A 13,571-nucleotide genomic window follows, 5' to 3' on the forward strand; every position below is an offset into this window, starting at 1 on the left:
TTTTTTTTTTTTTTTTTTTTTTTTTTTTTTTTTTGGTAAATATTTGCCATGACTAAGCCAGGCACATCCAGTTTAAAAGACTCCGTCCCACAAAACATCGGGTCTTTAATGATATGCATCTCATTAGCTTGCCCCATGAAAGGGGGTATAGAAAAAAAAAAAAAGCAACTTACAGACTCTCTCACTTTTTATATCTAGAGAGACCTATATTTATATACGAGGACAAGCGGCAAACTGACATTCTGAGCCCCGATACAAGATTGGTACAATGGTCACTTGATTCAGGCTTTGGAGGCCTGAGAAGCAGTTTCAGGTGAGACAGGTTACTGGTCTGAATATCACTGCTGGTCGATCCAAGAGGGTCTGACCAGTTCAGGGCCACTAGAACCAACCCTTGGACTGCGAAGAATTAGGGCTCTCTAGACCCGGGGAACAAAACTCTGGGAAGTCCTCTGACACGAAATTTCCTCAAAACGGCTGTGAGAAAACAAAGAGAGCAAAAGGGCCAATCTTCCTCTGCACCACGGGCAGATGAAGTCAGAGAAAGTTTCAATTAGAGAGCTCTGAGAGAGTCCCCCTCCAAGGCAGAACTTCCACACTTTCACTCACCACCCAAAGGGCTTCTCTAGCTGGGCAAAGCCCCAAAATGGATGGCACGTTTTCTGGAAGTACACGCTGGGTTTGATGAAAGGGGCGGCATGGCCGGGCCCACCTACTGCAATGACCAAGAGGGTCAGCGTCCAATAAGCACTACCTGAGGACTTAGCTGGGTGCTTTTAAACCCAGCGCGATCCTCTAAGATGGTTAGAGGAGCCCCAGGATTCAGCGTTTGCAGTAAGAAATGTTAGGGGAGGTAAACAGCCAGATATACAGATTGAGAGACCCTGAGAAGCTGTTGAAGCAGCATCTCATGGGAAGTCTATACTTTGTAGGGGTCACCAAAAGTCCAGAGTCCCCAACTTGGTTTTCATTAGTTCATTTAGGGATAATCAGATTCCAGAGGACTGACAAGTGCTAACTAAAATCACAGAACACTACTTTAGAAATTAAAATGCCAGTGTATTAGTTTATAAGGTGGGGGCTATACCATTCCAGTGACTGAACTATCTTCAGCTGATTTTTCCTGGGAAGCCAAATAAACACTGAGTGCTATTTGTCAAACACAGAAAAAAAGGCAGAAGACGGCAAATGACTTTATGGGAGACTTCATATACACTGTGGAAAAAAACTAGACATTTGTCCCCATTCTATTTCACTGCTTTGGCACTGTGGTAGATAAATTAATAAATTGTTACTCCTTAGTTCCTCTTTTTTCAAATTCTTTTTTTTTTTTAATTTTTTTTTAAACGTTTATTTATTTTTTTGGGACAGAGAGAGACAGAGCATGAACGGGGGAGGGGCAGAGAGAGAGGGAGACACAGAATCAGAAACAGGCTCCAGGCTCTGAGCCATCAGCCCAGAGCCCGACGCGGGGCTCGAACTCACGGACTGCGAGATCGTGACCTGGCTGAAGTCGGACGCTTAACTGACTGCGCCACCCAGGCGCCCCCTCTTTTTTCAAATTCTATACAACTCTGCTCCTCTGCTAGAACATCTTCTCAGACCTCATGAATAAATTATATAAGTTTTTCTCTAATTGCTTATGAGAGCCCAGAGGTGTGCAAGACCAAGGTTACAAGAAAGATGTGGAGGAAGAGAGGAGTACTCAGGCAGAGCACTCCAGCCACGGACCACTTTCCCATCTCTTACGTAGGCTAGGTCTCCATAATGCTCACAAATGGGTCTCAGTCCTGCCTACTGCCCACATAAAGTTCCAAGTGTCGCTGTGTAACACGTGGCAAGGCAACAGAATATGATGGAATAATACCGGACCTGAAGTTCAGAGCCATGGATCCTGGTGCCAAAACCTACCCCTGTTGGTCTACAGGGGTAAAGTTGGTCTACAGGGGTAAAGATAAAGTACTTTTATCTTTGCAGGCCCTAATTTCCCCAAAAGTAAAACAAAGAGATTTGATATATTCTTAAATCGATAAAGACCCTTCCAGCCCCCCAAATTCTATGGCTCTAATCTTCTCTGCACATACTAGAAACGCCATGATTTCCTTTGTTAAGTTACTAGCCTGCGCCCTTGCTGAGACTTGTAACCTAGTCTCATAGGCAATATATTTACAAACAGTAGGGTAAATCATTTCTGTAGATAGCTAATCTCACCCATTTCATATCTCAAAGATCCTCCCCATTCCTAGCTTCACTCACACCAAATTGGAAGGGGTTCTGTGGAGTAAAAGATCCTAAGAGGACAGTGTACAGTTTCAGAGGTGCTCAAGCTTCAAGGATAAGAGTAACAGAAGCCAAAGTGTTTTTGAAGGATTCCCTCAAACCACCACACCTAGGGAGAGCCTCTCAGATTGTGTAACTGAATAAAATACCTAGTTGTGTCTTTCCTTCAGTAGCCATTCACCGCACGAAATCCCTACATTCTCTTAGTTCAAGATTTACCTCTCCGAAAGAGGTTAGAGTGGGAGAGAGCCAAAGCATAAGAGACTTAAAAACTGAGAACAAACTGAGGGTTGATGGGGGGTGGGAGGGAGGGGAGGGTGGGTGAGGGGTATTGAGGAGGGCACCTTTTGGGATGAGCACTGGGTGTTGTATGCAAACCAATTTGACAATAAATTTCTTTTTTTTTTTAAGAGGTTTTCTCTTTAAATTTTTTTTAATGTTTTTTATTTATTTTTGAGACAGAGAGAGACAGAGCATGAACGGGGGAGGGGCAGAGAGAGAGGGAGACACAGAATTGGAAGCAGGCTCCAGGCTCTGAGCCATCAGCCCAGAGCCCGACGCGGGGCTCAAACTCACGGACCGCGAGATCGTGACCTGAGCTGAAGTCGGACGCTTAACCGACTGAGCCACCCAGGCGCCCCACAATAAATTTCATATATTGAAAAATAAATAAATAAATAAATAAATAAATAAATAAATAAATAAATAAATAAAAGATTTACCTCTCCGGAAATACCTCTTCCAAACTAGTTTGCTATGCAAATGAATCTGTTTCTTCTCTCTCTGAGGTGACATATATTTTAAGTATTTAGAATATCCTTTGTATATATGCAAATTCCAGTGGTCTGATCTCCCTCAAAAGTCCACCTTTCAAGGGCAGAAACCACGTTTTCACTTTTCTGCATGATTCCACAATGTTTCATATTTCCAATGGTGCTTAAAATGTACCATCTACATAGAGTTTAAACCTCTAAATATAAAAACAAATAGACTAGGGGCACCTGAGTCGCTCAGTTGGTTGAGTGTCTGACTCTTGATTTCAGCTCAGGTCATGATCCCGGGGTCATGGGATCGAACCCCTCACTGGGCTCTGCACTGAGTGTGGAGCCTACTTGAGGTTCTCTCTCTTTCCCTCTGCCCCACTCACACACACACTCTCTCTCTCAAATAAAATTTTAAAAAATAGACTAAAGATTTCCCATACAAAATGAAAAAACTGTTTCTTGAGATTTTTAATGGCAATCTCTCCCTTGACAATTCCTTTATGGGAGAAAGCAAGGATACCCATGAATCCTAACATCTTGCTCCCTACACACTGGACTGCTCAACTGCTAACCTACAGGACTCAGTCTCTCAGTTTTCAATGTGGCTCACTATCCAAAAGAAATATCACCCATGAGTAAGGCTATAATAAGAGAACACTTTAGGCATAAGGCTAAAGGTAGGAAGCCGGGGTGCCTGGGTGGCTCAATCGGTTAAGCATCCGACTTCGGCTCAGGTCACGATCTTATGGTTCGTGGGTCCAAGCAGCGTGTAGTGACAGCTCAGAGCCTGGAGCCTGCTTCTGATTCTGTGTCCCCCTCTCTCTCTGCCCCTCCCCTGCTCGTGTGCTCTCTCTCTCTCTCTCTCTCTCTCTCTCTCTCTCTCTCAGAAACAAAAAAAAATTAAACTTAGGAAGCCAACACATCAGGAAAGCTTAAAGGTAAGTCATTTGATTCTTTTGTTTTTCCTCCACATTTCTATAACCGGAGACAACATTTACCCACGTGAGAGGATCTTCCAATGCCACGGCCTTTAAGCTATAACCACTCATCACTGTGTGCCTCCTATATACAAGGCACTACGGTGATAAGTGACACAGAAAAGACACAAAGTGACACAGGAGTTCAGAAGAGGGAAAGAATACAGCTGATACTTTCACTGCTGTCTCACTATTTTGGTCAGTAACAGAAAAGTCATGGAACCATCTGATGCTAAAAGTCCTTGGGAAGGAATTTAAAATTCCTGAATGAACAGGCAACATCTCCTGGGGAAAGAGGATGGAAATAGGCCGAGATCAAGTCATCTGCTCAAAACATCACCTGCGCCTTCAGGCCATCCGCAAATCTCAGAGGAAGGACTAATTCTCCCACTCTGCTCAACTCCACAGGTCCTTGCTTCCCTCTATCATTTTCCCTTTATCAGCTTACGTTGCTGCTGTTCCAGTGGCTCCTCCTTTGCTTTCAAACACACGTGCATCTTCTCACCTTCAGAAGGGGTTCTGCTAAGCCACAGCTAACTCAGCAGCCAGCTCTCAATTCCTTTTCATTGTGAAATGAAATAATGAGAGTTCTATACCCATTGTGTCCACTGTCTTATCAACTGATCCTTCTTTAGCTGCCTGCAATCTGCTGATATTGCCCAAGATCACAAATTGCCTAATGGACTTTCCTCTGGCGGGCAGGCAGGCAGGCAGGCAGGCACTCATTCACTTTGGTCTCTCTCCCGCAGACGGCGCTCTGGATCACCCTCTGGGGTGACGAGAAGAGCACGGGATTTGAGTAAAGACAAATATGAGAAAATCAGGTGAGTTGACTTGAAACAAATTCCTTAGCCCTTGAGCCTCTGCTTCTTTATCTTTCAAATGAAAATAATATCACCAACCTCATAGGTTTGTTTAAGGATTGTAAGTTAGATAAACCACCTGGCACTGTGTTTGGCACATGTACCTATGTACTTGATAACTGTCTGTTCCCCTTTCTGGGTTAATTAACTACTGTGTTCAGATTCTCCTCCTATCTGCTCGCACTTCCTTCACTGGCTCCTACTACTCCTTCCAACTATGACTCTTCTCCAAATCTCAATCATTGGACTTTTGTTCTTTTCTTCATGCTCTTCCCAGCAAAACAGGCATCCACTCTCATGACTTCAGGTATCTCTCCTCTGCAGCAGACTCCCAGATCTATTTCTATAGGTCTTTTCAACCTAAGCTTCAAACCCACTTTGTCAGTGCTTTCCTGAGCATTACCACTTATAGGTCCTACAATCAATTTAAATCCAACACGTATGTGAAAAAGACTTTCATCTTATATTTTTTCATTAACTCTGATCATATATAAGTCATCATTTTTTATACACTAAAGCACTGTTTAATGGCCATAATGTAATGAATGGACTTTGATGAAACCTTTCCTCTACTGGGGAAAGAGGAGAGAGACTCAACTGTGTGAATCATTGCCAAATGTCCCAGAGGTATGAGAAGCTTAGAGTTTAGGCCTAAGAAGGCTAGATGTTTGCCAGAAATAAGATATCCATCATCACTGCCTCACAACTCAATTCTCAACCAAGTGGATTTCTCAGACTGGAAATAAGAATGAAACCAAGTAAGAGACTAATGGTGGATTCAGTGGAGCTAAGCAAACAAACAAACAAACAAACAAAAACAGTTTTCATTTTAGAAGAGTTGGTAACTTCCTCTGAATGAAGTACGATACACAATCCCCCAGAGCAGTGTCTGTTCAACTGTGCTAGCCTATCTGGGTCTAGACACAGGGGGCATGCGCAATTCAGTTTTCCACAGACCCCTACAAATCTCTGTTGTCTTCTATCCAGCCTGATACGCATATTTATGTTGCACGCCGGTCCCCTGTAGTCATCTGAGTTAGTAACACTTGATTTCAAGGCTTTTGGATATGAGAATTTAGAGGCTGATGAAGTCCTTCACTATCAGGATTGCCACAATCAGAAATCTTCTCTTGGAAATGAGTGATTTTATTCCACTTGTATTTGTTATGTTGATTTCCTTTTTGCTTTCCCTCAGGTTTTTGATAAATTTTCTTTGGAAAGCATCAACCCCTGTAATGCTTTGTAAAAGGAAAATAAAGAAACAGGCCTTTTAATACATCCTTGGGCCCAAAAGAAAAGAGGGGGTGGCCGGTGGCAGCAGGGCTCAAGAGTGACTACAGGAACCACATTGGGAAAACCCCAGAGGAGGCAAAATTCCGAAGAAATGTAGCTGAGAAACATATGCAGCCATTCCTTCCTCTCTGGAGATTTTCATTCCAGAGCTCAAATACTGGTGGATTTGTGTTTTAAATAAGGAAAACCATTCCTTTGTATGCCCAAGATTAGATTTAATTGAGCCCCACCCATGATTTTCCTAGTCTGTCAACAGTACCACTATTCTTGAGCTCACATAGGCATACCACGGACAGACTAATCTTCCCAAAGATCACTTTCCTATGTCAATTCTCCAGCCAAAACTTTCCACAGCTTCCCACTATCTACGACAGAAATGAGTAACTACAAGAAGGAAGTGCTCATCTCCTTCCTAGGAGATGTGCCGGTTTGAGAATCACTGCCTGTAATGATAGATGCTAATAACTGAACACAAACCGGCAAATAAATGGAATGCCGGCAGAAAAAAAAAAAAAGCTGAAACGCATTTACCTTCAGAATGAAGTACCAATCTTCCAGAGCAGCATTTAAGGCCCCCCAACAACCTAGCCTGAGGTTATTATCTTGTTAACCTTTTTTTCTACTAATCCTCTCCCACTCATTATTTTACAGCCTTCACCCATGTGCTTCCCAGCTAAAATGTCTTCCACTGAGTTCCCTAGCAAAACCGAAACCGAAAACAAACATGGAAGTCCAGATCAAGTCCTGCCTTTTGCAGGAAGCTTCTTCGATCACTTCACTACCGTGGCCCCTATCACCATTCATTAAGCACAGCAAAAGCTCTTTGACGATAATATTCTCATACCCTGTCTGCTCACAGTACCTGGCACGGTGCATATACATCACGGAGAATACTGGGAGAATGAATTAACCACAGGGTTCTCTCAATCAGAGAACTGACATGCAGGCTGGTAGGGAGGACAGTCGCCTGCATCTAGACTTATCCTTCTTTACGATGCCCATGAAGGCATACTGGGTCCTGTGCCTTCCTCTACATACTGAATACCAGGCATATGGTAGCAGGGCAGCCCTTCTAACTGTGGAGGGAGAGCCCAGAGAGAGGAAAATTTGAGGAAAGAGGAAACTTAAGAACTTACTTTTGGCTGTATGACTAATGTTCTTTCCAGGATTTTGGTAGGTTCTTATTCTTTTGGTTTTTGTGATATTTAATTTCTTAACTGGTCTAAAAAAGAGGTTCTGGGGTCACTCAGTAAGAAAAGATTCAAGGTTGATAGTTCATCCCAAAGTTGGGACTATCTCCCAATAAACAGGCAGGTGAGAGAATGGCAATCAGACAGCAATTCTTTCCTTAGGCTCCTCATCTATTTATAGTAGGGCTATCTAGATCTCGGGCTACCAACAGGTGATCATTTCACGGCCTATTCATAAGGTAGGGAAAATAAAGAGGAGTGGGAAGATAAATTCATTCATCCATTCAACAAATATTTATTTCATGCCTACTGTGTGTAGAGGCACTGTTCTATGCACTTTGGATAAACCAGTGCACAAAACATATATACTTGTCTTTGCTGAGCTTACACATTCTAACAGGGGGAAGACACCATAAATGATGAATATAATGAAATAAGGAAATTTTATAATATGTTGAAAGTGAGTGCTATGGAAAAAATTAAAAGTAGAGCTTGGTAAAAATGAAATGGGAGTGCCATGTACAGAGGGGCAAGGATGTGGCTTGCAATTTTAAATAGGATACTCAGGGTAAACTCCATTGTGAAGGTGACATTTGAACAAAACCATGTATTATATTTTTGAGACACCTCCCCTTAAGAGGTGTAACTTAATTACCCTCCCATTGAGTGTGGCCTGAACTTAGTGACTCACTTCTAATGAAGGGATTACAGTAAGATAGTGATGGGCTGTCACTTCTGAGATTAGGTTGTAAAAAGACTGCAGCTTCCATTTTGGTCTTAGTCTGTCTCTTGGATCACTTGCTCTGGAGGAAGCCAGGACCATGTAATGTGAGCAGCCCTATGGAGAGGCCATATGACAAGGCAATGGCACCTCCTGCCAACAGCCACATGAGAGAGCTTGGAAGTGAAATCTCCAGCCCCTTATGATAATGGCATTCCCAGCCAACACCTTGACTGCCACTTCATGGGAGACCCTGAGCCAGAAATCACTCAGCTTAAGCTGCTTCCAAATCCCTGACCCTCAACACTGTTTGTTGTTTTAAACTATGACATTTTGGAGTAATGTGTTATAAAGAAGTAGATAACTAAATTTTTTTTTTACATTTATTTATTTTTGAGAGACAGAGAGAGACAGAGTACAAGCGGAGGAGGGGCAGCGAGAAAGGGAGACACAGAATCCGAAGCAGGCTCCAGGCTCTGAGCCGTCAACACAGAGCCCAACGCAGGGCTCGAACCCATGAACCGTGAGATCATGACCTGAGCCGAAGTCGGTCGCCTAACCAACTGGGCCACCCAGGCGCCCCAGTAGATAATTAATATAGACAAAAAGGAAGTGAGGGAGTTGGCCACACAAATATCTGAAGAAAGAGCATTCCAGGCAGAGGAAACAGGCTGCAAAGAGGACTAAAAGCAGGTGGTAGTCAGAGAGAGTTAGAAAAACAGCACAAGGCCAGTGTGGATGCAGTGGAGTAAAAGAAGGAGAAAGTGGTAGGAGATGAGGTCAGAAAGGTAACAAGCAAAGTCCATGGGGCACCTGGGTGGCTCAGTCGGTTAAGCATCCAACTTCGGCTCAGGTCATGATCCTGTGGTTCGTGAGTTCGAGCCCCACGTCGGGCTCTGTGCTGACAGCTCAGAGCCTGGAGCCTGCTTCCAATTCTGTGTCTCCTCTCTCTGCCCCTCCCTTGCTCATGCTCTGTCTCTCTCTCTCAAAAATAAATAAACATTAAAAAAAAAAAAAGAAAGGTAACAAGGTCCAGATCATGTAGGATTTTGCTCTATAAGTGTAATGTGAAGCCAATATGAAGGACTTTGAGCAGGGCAGTATCATGATGTGATCTGTGTTTTAATAAGATCGCTTTGTTGGTAATGGGCCAGAAGGAGGCATAGGTAGCAGCAGGGATACCAGTAAGGAGGTTACTGCAATAATGCAAGAAAGAGACAAACATGGCTCAGACCAGAAGGGTAGCAGCAGAGGTGAAAGTACGCATGTGTTTTGAAGGAAGAGCCAACAGGAGATCCTGATGGACTAGAGGCAGGATGTGAGAGAAAGAAGTCAAGGATGACTCCAAAGTTTATGGCCCTAGCAAGTGAAAGAATGATGTTTCCATCAACTAAGATATGAGGAGGCTGTTGGAAAAGCAAATTTGGGGGTAAGATTAGGAGTTCAGTTTTGGACACATTGAGTTTGACACTCTGGCGGACTTCCACGCGGATATGTTGAGCAGGCAGCCCAGAGTCTGGGGGGAAAGTCTAAGAATAAAAATTAAATTCGGGATTCATCAACAAGGTGGTCAAAGCCACAGACTACATGAGATCACTAAAGGAGTGAGTGAAAAAATATAAGAGCACCAAGGACTGAATGCTGGGCACTCCAACATGAAGAGGTAATAAGGGAGAAGAACCAGCAAGCGGTTTGGAGATGGAGCAACCAATGAAGTAGGATGAAGGACAGGACAGTATCATACTACAGAAGCCATGTGAAGAAAATCTTGAGAAGGAATTAACCAGCATTATATTTAAATTTTTTTAATGTCTATTTAGTTTTGAGAGAGAGAGAGAGAGAGAGAATGCGTAATTGGGGGAGGGGCAGAGAGAGAGGGAGACACAGAATGCCAAGGCTCCAGGCTCTGAGCTGTCAGCACAGAGCCTGACGTGGGGCTCATCCCCATGAACCACGAGATTTATGACCTGAGCCAAAGTTGGACACGTAACCAACTGAGCCACCCAGGTGCCGCAGGATTAACAAGCATTATAAAGGAAAAGCCTAAATGAGAAAAGATCAGCGAACTCAATTTTCCCTGCCCCCCATCCTTCTTTTTCATTTCCATATCCTCCCTTATGCCAAATGCCATGGCAGAGATATGTACAAGAGGCTGTGGGAATAGCAGGATAGTGTCCCTGTGCCTGAAAGGAGAGCAGACTGCGGAAAGGAAAAACTGTCACGGAAAACACAAAAGAGATGATGTCTGTGCAGAGTCAGGAAAGCTAAATAGGAATCTGCCACGAGGACGAGACAGAAAAGAATACCAGGCAAGTTGGTCAAGAGATGTATGGGCATTAAGACTTCAGTGTGGTAGGGGCCCCTGAGTGGCTTCGTCCGTTGAGTGTCTGACTTCGGCTTCGGCTCAGGTCATGATCTCACTGTTCATAAGTTCAAGCCCCACACTGGGCTGGCTGCTGTCAGCTTGTCAGTGCAGAGACCGCTTTGGATCCTGTCCCCCTTTCTCTGCCCCTCCCCTGCTTGCACTCTTCCAAAACTAAATAAATATTTTTAAATTTTTCTAAATAAAATAAATAAAATAAAGACTTCAGTGTGGGAGAGTGACAGAGGATCAGACTGCAGAGGTCAAGAGGACCAAATCATATGCCATGACCTTGTGTGAATGACCTTGTGTGCCATGCAAGGAGTTTGAACTTTATCCTGTAGGCAACCGGGAACCCCTAAATGACTCTAAGCAATCTGGTTTTCTGTTTCTGTTTCAAAGAGACCACTCTGACAGAACGCAAATTCAACTGGAGGGGAATAAGGACTGACTGAGTGACAAGCTAGGACGCTACTGGAAGGTCAAACCAATAAAAGGGGGACGGGGGTGGGGGTGCTAATCTAAGGCAATGAACGCCGGAATAGAGAAGAGCAGATTCAAAAGAGAGTTGACAAGTTAGGCTTTGAAAGTAAGGACAAAGACAAAAATGGGTAACTGTCAAGTTTCTAGCTTAGAAAGCTGAACGGATACTGGTACGATTCCCCAAGATAAGGAATATAGGAAGAGAAATGGGTTTAGGGGAGTAGATGGTTTCTTTTGGACAAGTTTAGGGCATTGCATGTGGGGCATCCAGGTGGACATGTCAAATGTGCAGAAAAAAATATCGGCTGCAGCATAGCAGAGACATAAGATTGGCACTCACTGGTGTACTTGCGACAGTTGAAACTGGGGTCTGGATGAGATGCCCCAGAGAGGGAAGGGTGAGTGGATAAGGACAGGATCTTGAGTAACACTAACATTTAAGGGGCAGGTAAAGAATGGAACACTGGCCAAGGAAACCAAGCAGAGGCTATCTGTGAATGAACTCAACAGGACAGCAGATTCCAGGTTAAAAGATCATCTTCCCCAGGGATCACTGATATAACCTCTAGCTTTCTAAGAGCAGCAGTGAGTATCTTCACAACTTGAAGCATCTGCTCTAGCATCGGGCTGCAACCAGACAGAGAATGAACACAGTAACTTAAAACTAGACAGGACACAAGGCTACATTTAGGACGCTGAGTCAAATCAATGCTACCTATAGGTACATAACTATAACCACATAATAGACATTGGTGAAGGCACTATACCGAACAGATTAATTTAAATCTTACAAGGCATGCAGCCTGCAGCAACGGGAATGACTGGCTATGCTGAATACTCTCCTCTGAAGATAGGGAAGGAGAGAATCCGTTAAGGCCCCCTCCCTAAGGAAGCCAACTTCACGCAACCGCTCAGGTTTTGGTGTTAAGGGCTGATTCCCCGCCAGGGGTTGCCAGCTGCAGAGGGCGGGGCTCTATTTTGGGCTGCCTGCTGTCCCTGAGCCTGGCCGCGTCTGGTTTGAGCAGCATGCAGCCCCAGTGACTCACACACCCATGCAAACCGCCTGTGGCTCAGTGGCACGGCCTCGGAATGCCAGCCTCAGGCCAGCTCCCTCCTCACCCCATTACACTGGGATAAATAAATAAAGAGCCCGCCAGCAGCCACACAGCCTGATGGCAACCAGATGGAGAGAGGGAGGCATGGACAGGGCCAGGGGAAGGAACTCCCTCCAGTGGACTAGAGTGAGAGAGGGCCATGCCAGCCCCATCCTCCTAAACTTCTTTAACACAGTTCCTACTGCCATGTGGTAATAGTCCCCCATTCCTGGACTCATCTTCCATTCCTGATGGTGCCTCCCAGCACCATCTCCCAGTCCTAGGAAATGCTCTTTATGGGGATCTTCCCTCTATGAAGATCATACCAGCAGCCACTCCATCCAGCCAACTTGAGGAACAGTGCCAGTACTCCCCCTAGATCAGGCCACCATCAGTTGGCCCCCTGGGGCTCCCTGGAAATGCGAAATCGAAGGCTCTTGGCAGGAGAGGAAAAACAAAAGAACTAAATATGAAGATGTAACCCCTGTTCAACCCTTAAATATTTTTCCTGGCCTTAGTCTCCTAGAAACTTCCCTGCCCTACTGCCCTCTGTGCTCTATCTCTATGGCCTCTAGCCTAGAACTAGGAAAAACAGACCCTAGGCACTGACCGCATGGCCCTCTGACATCAGCCGTGGCCCCCCTCTACCTTCATCCCGAGCTCTCTGTCCCCGGTTTGTTTATCTTCCTATGTTGCTTATTTTGATGGCACATCCTTTCAGCTGTCTTGGGTGACCCCATGACCCTTCTGTGTCCTGTTTGTAGGACCCCAGGCAAGAAGAGTAACTGAAAAGGTACAGTGGCCCTAAGAAATTCTGCAGTCCCGTTAGGAAACGGGTTCTAGCGGCTATGCAGGACATTCAGGGATCCCAGAGGACACTGCAGTGATCCCAGAGGTCACAAGAATTCCACATTGTCCTAGCCCTTAACTCTCCTCTAATTGGTGTATACAGCCAGTTAGCGTGGCAAAACAAAATAGGGATGATCCCAGATAAGAAATGTAGGCAGTCCTAAACATACAGCTACAGCTACATGACCTTAGGCAAGTCATTTAACCTCTCTGGGGCCCAATTTCTTAATCTATGAAATGGAAAGCTACAGCCACTTGTCTCTCAGCTCCTTTGCAGATATATAAAATTCCGTAAGTCTATGTGGTTTGGGTGTGATCCACCCAGTACTTAGAAGACCAGTATTCCTGAAGTAATTGGTTCCAAAACACCAATATTCTTCCTGGGTTGGCACCAGGACTCTCCATGCTTTCTCATTCGATTCTGCAGGATTGCCCCCACCCCAAAGCATGGAAGAGAGGAGCTTCTAATTTTACAAATGAGTAAATGGAGGCTCTGAGTACTGATTTATCCGAAGCTGCAAAATAAACCAAGAGAATAACTGAATACCCCCAAATATAGGTCTCACAAGCAGCACTGTATGCACAGGCCACACCGCCACACTTTTCATGAAATTCCCCTAGCACGGATTTACCAACATCTTCATCCACAAACTTAGTGAGAACCTACGACTCCTAGGCACTCTGTTCAGTGCTGG

The 13,571-nt window shown here is 44.6% G+C and overlaps 1 protein-coding gene and 1 long non-coding RNA gene across 6 annotated transcripts in view; one reads left to right on the forward strand and one right to left on the reverse strand.

Annotated features, from left to right (window-relative positions):
- NHEJ1 (non-homologous end joining factor 1) overlaps positions 1-13,571 on the reverse strand; it is an 83,104-nt gene that overhangs the window by 56,561 nt on the left and 12,972 nt on the right. The gene's annotated exons all lie outside the window — the stretch shown is intronic.
- Positions 4,733-7,010, forward strand: LOC121031091 (uncharacterized). Its single transcript, XR_005790548.1, has 2 exons — positions 4,733-4,845; positions 6,829-7,010. It is a non-coding gene; the product is annotated as an uncharacterized LOC121031091 (long non-coding RNA).

This window comes from Herpailurus yagouaroundi, unplaced genomic scaffold, assembly GCF_014898765.1.
Source record: "Herpailurus yagouaroundi ecotype Mexico unplaced genomic scaffold, PumYag 140, whole genome shotgun sequence".
NCBI lineage: Eukaryota > Metazoa > Chordata > Mammalia > Carnivora > Felidae > Herpailurus > Herpailurus yagouaroundi.